The sequence below is a fragment of the Schistocerca cancellata genome, chromosome 4 (genome assembly GCF_023864275.1).
Source record: "Schistocerca cancellata isolate TAMUIC-IGC-003103 chromosome 4, iqSchCanc2.1, whole genome shotgun sequence".
NCBI classification, from domain to species: domain Eukaryota; kingdom Metazoa; phylum Arthropoda; class Insecta; order Orthoptera; family Acrididae; genus Schistocerca; species Schistocerca cancellata.
Window position 1 is genome coordinate 631030031 of NC_064629.1, and position 11908 is coordinate 631041938.

At 44.3% G+C, this 11908-nt stretch overlaps 1 pseudogene; it reads right to left on the reverse strand.

Moving 5' to 3' along the window:
- Positions 1-11520: 11520 nt before the first annotated feature.
- On the reverse strand, positions 11521-11638 carry LOC126185553 (5S ribosomal RNA; annotated as a pseudogene).
- Positions 11639-11908: the final 270 nt, after the last annotated feature.

Genomic DNA, 11908 nt, shown 5'->3' on the forward strand with positions numbered 1-11908 from the left:
ACTGCTCTTTTTTATACCAATATTTGTTTTGTCATCTTTGTTAATTTTAATGTTCTTTAATACTAACCATTTCTTTGTTTTTATTTTAGGCGCTATTATTTAACTTCTGAGAGGGTGCTATTTACTCATATATTTCACTTGTCTTTTGCAACAAATTGTGCCGTTTGTAGCACTGTGGTGCCAACCGCCCGATAAAAGTGTGTCTTCTATCACTGCGCATGGGGTTAAATGCTGTTCCAACGCACATGACAAGGTACGGGGCGGACAAAACTTTAAGGACAGAGTTTCGGGAGAAATTTAAAGACTGCACTTGTTTGTGGGACACGTCGTGCGAGTATTATAACAATATATACAGGGTGGTCCATTGATCGTGACCGGGCCAAATATCTCACGAAATAAGCGTCAAACGAAAAAACTACAAAGAACGAAACTTGTTTAGCTTGAAGGGGGAAACCAGATGGCGCTATGGTTGGCCCGCTAGATGGCGCTGCCATAGGTCAAACGGATATCAACTGCGTTTTTTTATAAATAGGAATCCCCATTTTTATTACATATTCGTGTAGTACGTAAAGAAATATGAATATTTTAGTTCGACTACTTTTTTCGCTTTGTGATAGATGGCGCTGTAATAGTCACAAACATATGGCTCACAACTTTAGACGAACAGATGGTAACAGGTAGGTTTTTTTAAACTAATACACAGAACGTAGGTACGTTTGAACATTTTGTTTCGGTTGTGCTACATGTGATACATGTACCTTTGTGAACTTATCATTTCTGAGAACGCATGCTGTTACAGCGTGATTATCTGTAAATACCACATTAATGCAAGAAATGCTCAAAATGATGTCCGTCAACCTCAATGCATTTGACAATACGTGTAACGACATTCCTTTCAACAGCGAGTAGTTCGCCTTCCGTAATGTTCGCACATGCATTGACAATGCGCTGACGCATGTTGTCAGGTGTTGTCAGTGGATCACGATAGCAAATATCCTTCAACTTTCCCCACAGAAAGAAATCTGGGGACGTCAGATCCGGTGAACGTGCGGGCCATGGTATGGTACTTCGACGACCAATCCACCTATCATGAAATATGCTATTCAATACCGCTTCAACCGCACGCGAGCTATGTGCCGGACATCCATCATGTTGGAAGTACATCGCCATTCTGTCATGCAGTGAAACATCTTGTAGTAACATCGGTAGAACATTACGTAGGGAATCAGCATACATTGCACCATTTAGATTGCCATCGATAAAATGGGAGCCAATTATCCTTCCTCCCATAATGCCACACCATATATTAACCCGCCAAGGTCGCTGATGTTCCACTTGTCGCAGCCATCGTGGATTTTCCGTTGCCCAATAGCGCATATTATGCTGGTTTACGTTACCGCTGTTGGTAAATAACGCTTCGTCGCTAAATAGACCGAGTGCAAAGAATCTGTCATCGTCCCGTAATTTCTCTTGTGCCCAGAGGTAGAACTGTACACGACGTTCAAAGTCGTCGCCATGCAATTCCTGGTGCATAGAAATATGGTACGGGTGCAATCGATGTTGATGTAGCATTCTCAACACCGACGTTTTTGAGATTCCCGATTCTCGCGTAGTTTGTCTGCTATTGATGTGCGGATTAGGCGCGACAGCTGCTAAAACACCTACCTGGGCATCATCATTTGTTGCAGGTCGTGGTTGACGTTTCACATGTGGCTGAACACTTCCTGTTTCCATAAATATCGTAACTATTCGGCGAACGGTCCGGACACTTGTATGATGTCGTCCAGGATACCGAGCAGCATACATAGCACACGCCCGTTGGGTATTTTGATCACAATAGCCATACATCAACACGATATCGATCTTTTCCGCAATTGGTAAACGGTCCATTTTAACACAGGTAATGTATCATGAAGCAAATACCGTCCACACTGGCGGAATGTTACATGATACCACGTACTTATACGTTTGTGACTATTACAGCGCCATCTATCACAAAGCGAAAAAAGTGGTCCAACTAAAACATTCGTATTTCTTTACCTACTACACGAATATGTAATAAAAAATGGGAGTTCCTATTTTAAAAAAAGCAGTTGATATTCGTTTGACCTATGGCAGCGCCATCTAGCGGGCCAAACATAGCGCTATCTGGTTTCCCCCTTCACGCTAGACGAGTTTCATTCTTTGTAGTTTTTTCGTTTGATGCTTATTTCGAGAGATATTTGGCCCGGTCACTATCAATGGACCACCCTGTACATGCAACAATGATAGCAGTTATAAGAGTCGAGTGACACCAAAGGAAAACAGTGATTGAAAAGGGAGTGAGACAGGGTTGTAGCCTCTCCTCGATGTTATTCAATCTGTATATTGAGCAAGCACTAAAGGAAACAAAAGAAAAATTTTGGAGTAGGAATTAAAATCCATGGGGGAGAAATAGAAAACTTTGAGATTTGCCGATGACGTTGTAATTCTGTAAGAGTGCAAAGGACCTGGAAGAGCAGATGAACGGAATGGACAGTGTCTTGAAAGGAGGATGTAAGATGAACATCAACAAAAGCAAAACGAGGATAATGGAATATAGTCGAATTAAATCAGGTGATGCTGAGGGAATTAAATTAGGAAATGAGACACTTAAAATAGTAAATGAGTTTTGCTATCTGAGGAGCAAAATAACTGATGATGGTCGTAGTAGAGAGGATATAAAATGTAGACTGGAAATGGCAAGGAAAGCGCTTCTGAAGAAGAGAAATTTGTTAATATCAAGTATAGATTCAAGTGTCAGGAAGTCTCTTCTGAAAGTATCTGTATGGAGTGTAGCCATGTATGGCAGCGAAACATGGGCTATAAATAGTTTAGACAAGAAGAGAATAGAAGCTTTCGAAATTTGGTGCTACAGAAGAATACTGGAGTTGAGTAGATAACGTAGCTAATGAGGAGTTACTGAACAGAATTTGGGAGAAGGGGAATTTGTGGCACAATCTGACTAAAAGAAGGGATCAGTTGGTAGGACACGTTCTGAGGCATCAACGGATCGCCAATTTAGTACTGGGGGAAAGCCTGAACAGTAAAAGTCATAAAGGGAGACCAAGAGATGAACACACTAAGCAGATTCAGAAGGATGTAGGTTGCCGAAGTTACTCGGAGATGAAGAAGCTTGCATAAGATAGAGTAGCACGGAGATCTACATTAAACCAGTCTCTGGACTGAGGACCACAACAACAACATATGCAAGAAATGATGCATATTTTCATTTTTTTACGAGTACATAGTGGTTTTCTGCGGCACATAAAGAGAATAAAAGTCCGTCGACTTTCAGTATCTCTGTTTTCAGATTTTATCGCCGATATTTATCAGAAATGAATTATAAGATGGTTCAAATGGCTCTGAGCACTATGGGACTCAAATGCTGAGGTCATTAGTCCCCTAGAACTTAGAACTAGTTTAACCTAATTAACCTAAGGACATCACACACATCCATGCCCGAGGCAGGATTCGAACCTGCGACCGTAGCGGTCTCGCGGTTCCAGACTGCAGCGCCAGAACCGCGCGGCCACTTCGGCCGGCGAATTATAAGAACTCGGATATAGTCCGCCCCTGGTAGCTGAGTGGTAAGTGTGGGAATAGCCGGCACGGTAGCCCAGCGTGTTCGGTCAGAAGGCTAGCTGCCCTCTGTAATAAAAAAAAAAAAAAAAACAACTGAGCTAATGGATCAACAACGAACTGAAACGGGTGTCTTCCGACGTCCGCACAGAGCAGATACAACGAACGGAAACGAATAAAATGAGATTAAAAAAAAAAGGGGTCTGCGCGACGGAATAGTATACCTAACTGCCTGGGTTCGATTCCCGGCTGGGTTGGAGATTTTTTCCGCTGAGGGAATGGGTGCTGTGTTTTCCTTATCATCTTGATTTCATCGGTGTGGCGAGGTGTCAGCTCGAAAGACTTGCACCAGGCGAACAGTCTACCCGACAGGAGGCCCTAGCTACGCGACATTTCCATTTACCGAAATATGGGCGTTCAGTGGATGTTAATTCATAAAATTTATTTGCTTCATTGCTATAAGTGTTAAAACAGTCCAGCCTATATCCATGCCCTGTGGTGTAAAGGGGAAAGTGTGGGATTTTTTTTACAGTTCTAAGAATTGCTAAATGCTTCGTTTCTTATGTATCCCTTGTTGTACAAGTATTTATTAGCGATGTGCGCGACCGCCATGTATTGTCATTCTTCTTCGAATTTGGAATGAGTTTCTTAAACTTAGGGGTCACCTTTTATGCTACATACATAAATAAATTAATAACGTTTACATAAACGTCTTTTGTTTTATTTATTTTGATTTGCGATGGTGTATTCCCTTAGTCACCTACAAATCAAGTTGCATATTTCAGGAATCATTTTAGTTAGTAATGAATCTGAGGTCCTCTTGACTATGTCAATGGCTAGAAATCGTAATGTAGCTAACAGCCTCTCCTCGCGTCTTACAGCCTCTCTCATCACTGTATTCTTTTTCGTTAAGGGTGGTTTGATGACGTTCAGCAGCTTCGAAATGCGTGGTTCATCCATTGTTTGATAATTACAAAAATAATCGTCTCCCAGATGCTCAAATAACAGAGCGTGGATAAAGTTCTTTTCTTGATATAGCCACTTCTTTGCCCACATCTTTCTCTCGGCTTTTTTTCGCCTTGTTACCTCCAAAACAGCCAAGGCAAACACCCGTTTTTGTTCCTGTGTAAAGCCAAGTGAGATCTCGTAGAACATATACTCAATGAACTTAAGTAGTCAGTTGGCGGTTAGCCGATTAATTGGTACGTATGTACGGATTGCACAGGATAGAGTAGCATGGAGAGCTGCATCAAACCAGTTTCAGGACTGAAGAACACAACAACAACAATGTAGGGACCTCTACTCGACGATTTTCAGGCACTTGCGCCCGCAGAGTTCGTTCTGCTCTGCTAGCGACATGTGCTTATTTAGCACTCTAGTTTCAATGTGCCCACCTTGTAGATGGTTTACGTACCTGATTTTCGGGTTTATATGAAGTATGTGTGGCCCTACACTGCACTTCGTTCGGTGGTGTTCACGATTTCCAAGGTGATGATGATGATGAGCGTTTGGCGTCAGTGGCCGGGAGGCCCCTCGCGGGGCAGGTCCGGCCGCCTTGGCGCAGGTCTTATTACATTCGGCGCCACATTGGGCGACCTGCACGCCGGATGGGGATGAAATGATGATGAACACAACACAACACCCAGTCCCTGAGCGGAGAAAATCTCCGACCCAGCCGGGAATCGAACCCGGGCCCGGAGGACGGCAATCCGTCACGCTGACCACTCAGCTACTGGGGCGGACGATTTCCAAGGTAATTCTCCGTTACTTCAATCGTGTTATAAAGACCTTCCTTTTGTAATTTTATCCGCAGCTTATTCCTACTACCGTCGTACGTGTGGTCTTGTTTCAGTCTGTCTAGTCCGAAGGAAATGTACAAGGGATAGGCAAAATAATGTGAACACCTGTACTTATCACGGATTACTGATAGTTTTTACTTTTTTGACCACCTGACTATAACTGAATGAAACACAACATACGCGTTTCGCCTCCATTCTCTATAAGGCATCTCCAGTGGCCTAGAATATGTAGATATTTTTACTATTTAGTTTACATTTTGGGGGAGTGTACCTATAGGTTATAAACAGTTCTGTTGGCTGGTTTTTGCCATGATGTAGTAATATTTTGGTTCTAGGCGTTACAGTCTGGAGCCGCGCGACCGCTACGGTCGCAGGTTCGAATCCTGCCTCGGGCATGGATGTGTGTGATGTCTTTAGGTTAGTTAGGGTTAAGTAGTTCTGCGTTCTAGGGGACTGATGACCTCAGATGTTAAGTCCCATAGTGCTCAGAGCCATTTTTGTAGTAATATTTTAAATTCTACTTACAGGTTGCGTGGACGATTTCCTACATATTATGTTTCTAATCTATTTTTCGTGCCGTTCCTCTTCTTATAATTCCCACTTGGGGTTTTTACCACATTTCACAGCACTAGGTTCAAAAATGGTTCAAATGGCTCTGAGCACTATGGGACTCAACTGCTGTGGTCATAAGTCCCCTAGAACTTAGAACTACTTAAACCTAACTAACCCAAGGACAGCGCACAACACCCAGCCCTCACGAGGCAGAGAAAATCCCTGACCCCGCCGGGAGTCGAACCCAGGAACCCGGGCGTGGGAAGCGAGAACGCTACCGCACGACCACGAGATGCGGGCACAGCACTAGGAACTGATCACTTATGCAGTGTTTTTGTTTATGTTGCCGAATATCGGATGTTCTTGCCAAAGATCGAATGTTACTGCCAACTTTCAAGAGTAATTTTTGAAGTTTCTGTGATCTCTTTGTATACACTCCTGGAAATGGAAAAAAGAACACATTGACACCGGTGTGTCAGACCCACCATACTTGCTCCGGACACTGCGAGAGGGCTCTACAAGCAATGATCACACGCACGGCACAGCGGACACACCAGGAACCGCGGTGTTGGCCGTCGAATGGCGCTAGCTGCGCAGCATTTGTGCACCGCCGCCGTCAGTGTCAGCCAGTTTGCCGTGGCATACGGAGCTCCATCGCAGTCTTTAACACTGGTAGCATGCCACGACAGCGTGGACGTGAACCGTATGTGCAGTTGACGGACTTTGAGCGAGGGCGTATAGTGGGCATGCGGGAGGCCGGGTGGACGTACCGCCGAATTTCTCAACACGTGGGGCGTGAGGTCTCCACAGTACATCGATGTTGTCGCCAGTGGTCGGCGGAAGGTGCACGTGCCCGTCGACCTGGGACCGGACCGCAGCGACGCACGGATGCACGCCAAAACCGTAGGATCCTACGCAGTGCCGTAGGGGACAGCACCGCCACTTCCCAGCAAATTAGGGACACTGTTGCTCCTGGGGTATCGGCGAGGACCATTCGCAACCGTCTCCATGAAGCTGGGCTACGGTCCCGCACACCATTAGGCCGTCTTCCGCTCACGCCCCAACATCGTGCAGCCCGCCTCCAGTGGTGTTGCGACAGGCGTGAATGGAGGGACGAATGGAGACGTGTCGTCTTCAGCGATGAGAGTCGCTTCTGCCTTGGTGCCAATGATGGTCGTATGCGTGTTTGGCGCCGTGCAGGTGAGCGCCACAATCAGGACTGCATACGACCGAGGCACACAGGGCCAACACTCGGCATCATGGTGTGGGGAGCGATCTCCTACACTGGCCGTACACCACTGGTGATCGTCGAGGGGACACTGAATAGTGCACGGTACATCCAAACCGTCATCGAACCCATCGTTCTACCATTCCTAGACCGGCAAGGGAACTTGCTGTTCCAACAGGACAATGCACGTCCGCATGTATCCCGTGCCACCCAACGTGCTCTAGAAGGTGTAAGTCAACTACCCTGGCCAGCAAGATCTCCGGATCTGTCCCCCATTGAGCATGTTTGGGACTGGATGAAGCGTCGTCTCACGCGGTCTGCACGTCCAGCACGACCGCTGGTCCAACTGAGGCGCCAGGTGGAAATGGCATGGCAAGCCGTTCCACAGGACTACATCCAGCATCTCTACGACCGTCTCCATGGGAGGATAGCAGCCTGCATTGCTGCGAAAGGTGGATATACACTGTACTAGTGCCGACATTGTGCATGCTCTGTTGCCTGTGTCGATGTGCCTGTGGTTCTGTTAGTGTGATCATGTGATGTATCTGACCCCAGGAATGTGGCAATAAAGTTTCCCCTTCCTGGGACAATGAATTCACGGTGTTCTTATTTCAATTTCCAGGAGTGTATGTGGCTTTCTGCATGTGGAAGTTTTCTTGCATTTGTAAAAGGTATTTGTCACGGTTATTTACTCTCATTATTTTCTTTTCTTATTCCTTGTTTGTAGGGTAGTGGTTATGGTGTTTTAAATGTTCTGCAGAGAATAAAGGCAAAACTTAGGAATGGTTTATTAACAAGGGGTTGGACCCCCATTTGCCCGTAATACAGCTGCAGTTCTTCTTGGAGTACTGGCATACAATGATTGTATAGATTCCAGTTTAATGTTATGCCACTCTTCAATCCGAACCTCTTCTAACTCCCGTAGTGACGAGGGAGGCGAAAATCTGCTCCAGAGTCTGGGGTCAAATACCGCGCACAAGAGTTCGATAATGTTCAAGGCTGGGGACTGTGCAGGCCAGGAGGACGCTGCAGTTCACTTGCTTGCTCCTCACACCACAATTGTACTGTCATGGCTGTGTCAATGGGTGCGTTATCGTCCTGAAATATGGCATCATTGTTGGGGAACAACATTTTAATCATGGGGTGCACCTTATCACCTAAAATGTTAACGTAATCGTTGGCTGTAACACGGCCTTTGAGAGGCCAGCAAATACCATGCCCACACCATCACACTTTGCTTCATGCTTAAGTGGAATCAACCAATGAGGATTGTAGGCTTCTTTTGGCGTTCTCCAGACGTAAACCCGGCCCGATGTTGAAAATAACGAAAATGTTGACTCGTCGGACCGTATGACGTGTTTCCACTCATCATCCGTCCAGGATTTATGCTCCTGACACCATGTTTTACACTGCTTTGCGTTGGTTGTCGTCACTAATGGTTTCTGTATAGCAGCTCGTCCATGAATATTCTCTTTGTGGGGTTCTCGAAGACTGCTATTGAGCTCTGCAGTCACGTTAGCCGCCGTAGTTTTGTGTTTTTTTTTTGAGACAATTCGTGTTAGCGTACGACGATCTCTGCCATTTAGTTTTGATTTGCGCCCACTATTACATTTATGCGACGATATCTTTCCATGTTTTGTGTAGTCTGCCATGACTGTTGAAACATTCAATAAGTTGGCTATCTCTGTTACTGATGCCCCAGCTAATCGTCCCCCACAATCTGCCCTGTTTGGAATCTTGTTAGGTCGTCCATTGCACTTCGACCTCGGCCTCTGAATGCAAATACGAAGTGTGCATTACTCGTAAACAACGTGCACTGATGCCTAGTCCGTACTGAACACACACAGTCCAGCTCGACACGTGCCTTACCAGCGTTGTTGACCGTCAAACACAACCATCACATTACTACCACTGTTCACATTATTTTGCCTATCCCCTGTGTATTAGGTGATTTATTCACCAACAGTTCTGACCAACTGCCTTTCCAGCCGATGATAGCCATTGATAGCTTTTCGTTAGTATTTATTTGTTCCCTTGCTGACTGATTTTTTAAAATAATTTTTGGGCAACATATAGCCATGTCCTAGGATTACACTTTTGTATGACTACGCCTCTGCTTTTCTTTTCTTTTTAGACTAAATCTGATGAAGCTTTAGCCAGATGTAACACGTTATTTTATTAAAACTAACTTTGCAACTGAGACTGTTTCTTTATACATTATTGAATATGTTTATTGTTACGTTGCTCCAAATTATCTAGACACAAAATTCATTTGTATTGACTCTCTTGCGTTTTATATTTGCATATAAGTTTAAAGTATCTCGAAGAAATAGTGGATTGGCGTTGTTTTAGACACTGTGCTAACGGATTGCTATAAGTCCAAGCCTGTTCATTGGTTCAAAACTGACGCCGTGAAATAAATTTAACCGAAGTCTGATGCGTATATTTTTCTGGAGTTACTTTTCTAAAAGTAACTATGTGTCAGTATTAAAGAATCAACAGTGTAATAAGTGTGGCTGCAAAGTACTACTTCTTCTTCTTCGTCTTCCTGGAACGTTTCTGATCTTTTCCCCATGGTATGTCATTTAATATCTCCTCCCACTGTACTCCTCTCCGGTCCATATCACCCTTCGCATGGTCTCTACATGTTGTTCGTGGTCTTCCAGTTGGTCTTCGTCCATATTCTGTCCTTTCTAGGGGATCTTCTTGGAAGTCATTATGGTGCCATTCTTTTAATGTGGCCAAACCATTTAAACCTATATTTCTCCATAGTTTCTTTTACGGGCTTGATCTGCAGGGTGTTTCGCATTGTTTCATTCCTTGTCCTGTCCCTTCTCGTCTTACCCAGGATTCTTCGTAGAAATACTAACATGAATTATTTACAGAATAATCGAATACATGATAGAAGTCCATCTGAATGGTTTCCGGAAAAAAGAAACACATGACACTGAAGAAGTACAAACCTATATTTATAGTATTTTTAAATTTACAAGAAGGTTTTAAAAATGTAAACGAATACACTCTCTGAAATTAAGAAATTATCAAGGATAAAATACATGGACAGAGAAGTTGCCAATGACTTGTTCAGAAACTAGTGTTAAAGGGCATGAAAGAGAGGAAGTGGTTGGGAACGGAGTGAGAGAGGTAATTATGATGTCCATTTTCCATCAGACTAATCCCTCCCACATTACATCTCGGATATTACTTACCTCTGCTTAGCATAACCTGTGACTGTCATAGTAATCCCGCTTCCTATATACACAGCACAACAAAATTGAAGGTCCACTTTCTCGGAACTCTGTAATTCTCTAGAATTGCGACGCGTAAGGTAGAAATTTTGCTCCAAGACCCCTAAACCTTCCTCTGTTATGGTGCAAGAGCGTTGCGCCCGCTGAGGTCACCCTCGGGTTTGGCTACACTTCAAAGAGCAAGGTGTTGATAAATGCGTAAAAAAGGCCCTTAATTTTGATTCTGGTATCAATCCACCTACTACCTTCCACTGTATTCCTGTTTCTAGACCTATCCTGCACTGCTGCGTTCGGATTTTTTTTCGCTTGTTCCAGTTGTTTTCCGGAAGCTCTGTCTTCTCTTCCATACCGGTTTTCTAATTGCTTCAATATTCTTACAACTTTTGCCTTGATCTATGTATCTAAGCTTTACCTTGATTTTTGTGCCCCAGATGTTTCTCAAGATCTTTCGTTCCTCCTCCTCCTTCAGCCGGATGCTGATTCTCTTGCCCAAGTTGGTCGTATCGGTAGCGTACAATGCGGTATTACTAATTTTTTGTACAATGTGTGTTTGACCTTGCTGGGTATATTTTTATTTCCTCAAGTTATACTCTGAATCGGGGATTCAAAGGGTATGTTACGAGTTAATAAATAATGTTATGAATTTTAATGTGAGTAGGATTAATTTGATAAAAAAGCGACACCATAATTGCACGATTATTTTATAAAATAAACGCCACGACTACTATAGTCAGGAAAAACTCTCGAGCTGAAATCAGGCAACAGTTAGTGCAACTTACTGAAGAAGTTCAGACATTCACTCTTTGTGCACGAAATTGCTGTGGCGCTGTTGTGGCCCTAATGCTAGTCAAAATTCTTTCTTCAAGTAAAACTAAATTAAAAGTCCTCCCAAACAGGCCGTGAAGACCCAACGGTGCCGACCGGCCGCCGTGTCACCCTCAGCCCACAGGCGTCATCACTGGATGCGGATATGGAGGGGCATGTGGTCAGCACACCGCTCTCCCGGCCGTATGTTAGTTTCCGAGACCGGAGCCGCTACGTCTCAATCAAGTAGCTCCTCAGTTTGCCTCACAAGGGCTGAGTAAACCACGCTTGCCAACAGCGCTCGGCAGACCAGATGGTCACCCATCCAAGTGCTAGCCTAGCCCGATAGCGCTTAACTTCGGTGATCTGACGGGAACCGGTGTTAGCACTGTGGCAAGACCGTTGGCTCTTTCTTCAACTAGCGGACAAAATTTGAGTTATGAATATGTGTTTTGGAAAAAGGCGTTCCACAGTTACGTTTTCAACAATGCTTTATGCACCAACCAACAGTTAAGTAGCTCAGTGCTTATTAACATTAATTTCAGCTGGTTCGGTTCAAGTGCTACTTACTCTCTTTAGCTGTTAGATGCAAACTGTTATTGGGTTCTACACCAAACATTAGTATCAGCTTTCCGAGCCCGTCTGTGAGGACGGGCATGGAAAAGGAGAAATGAAGG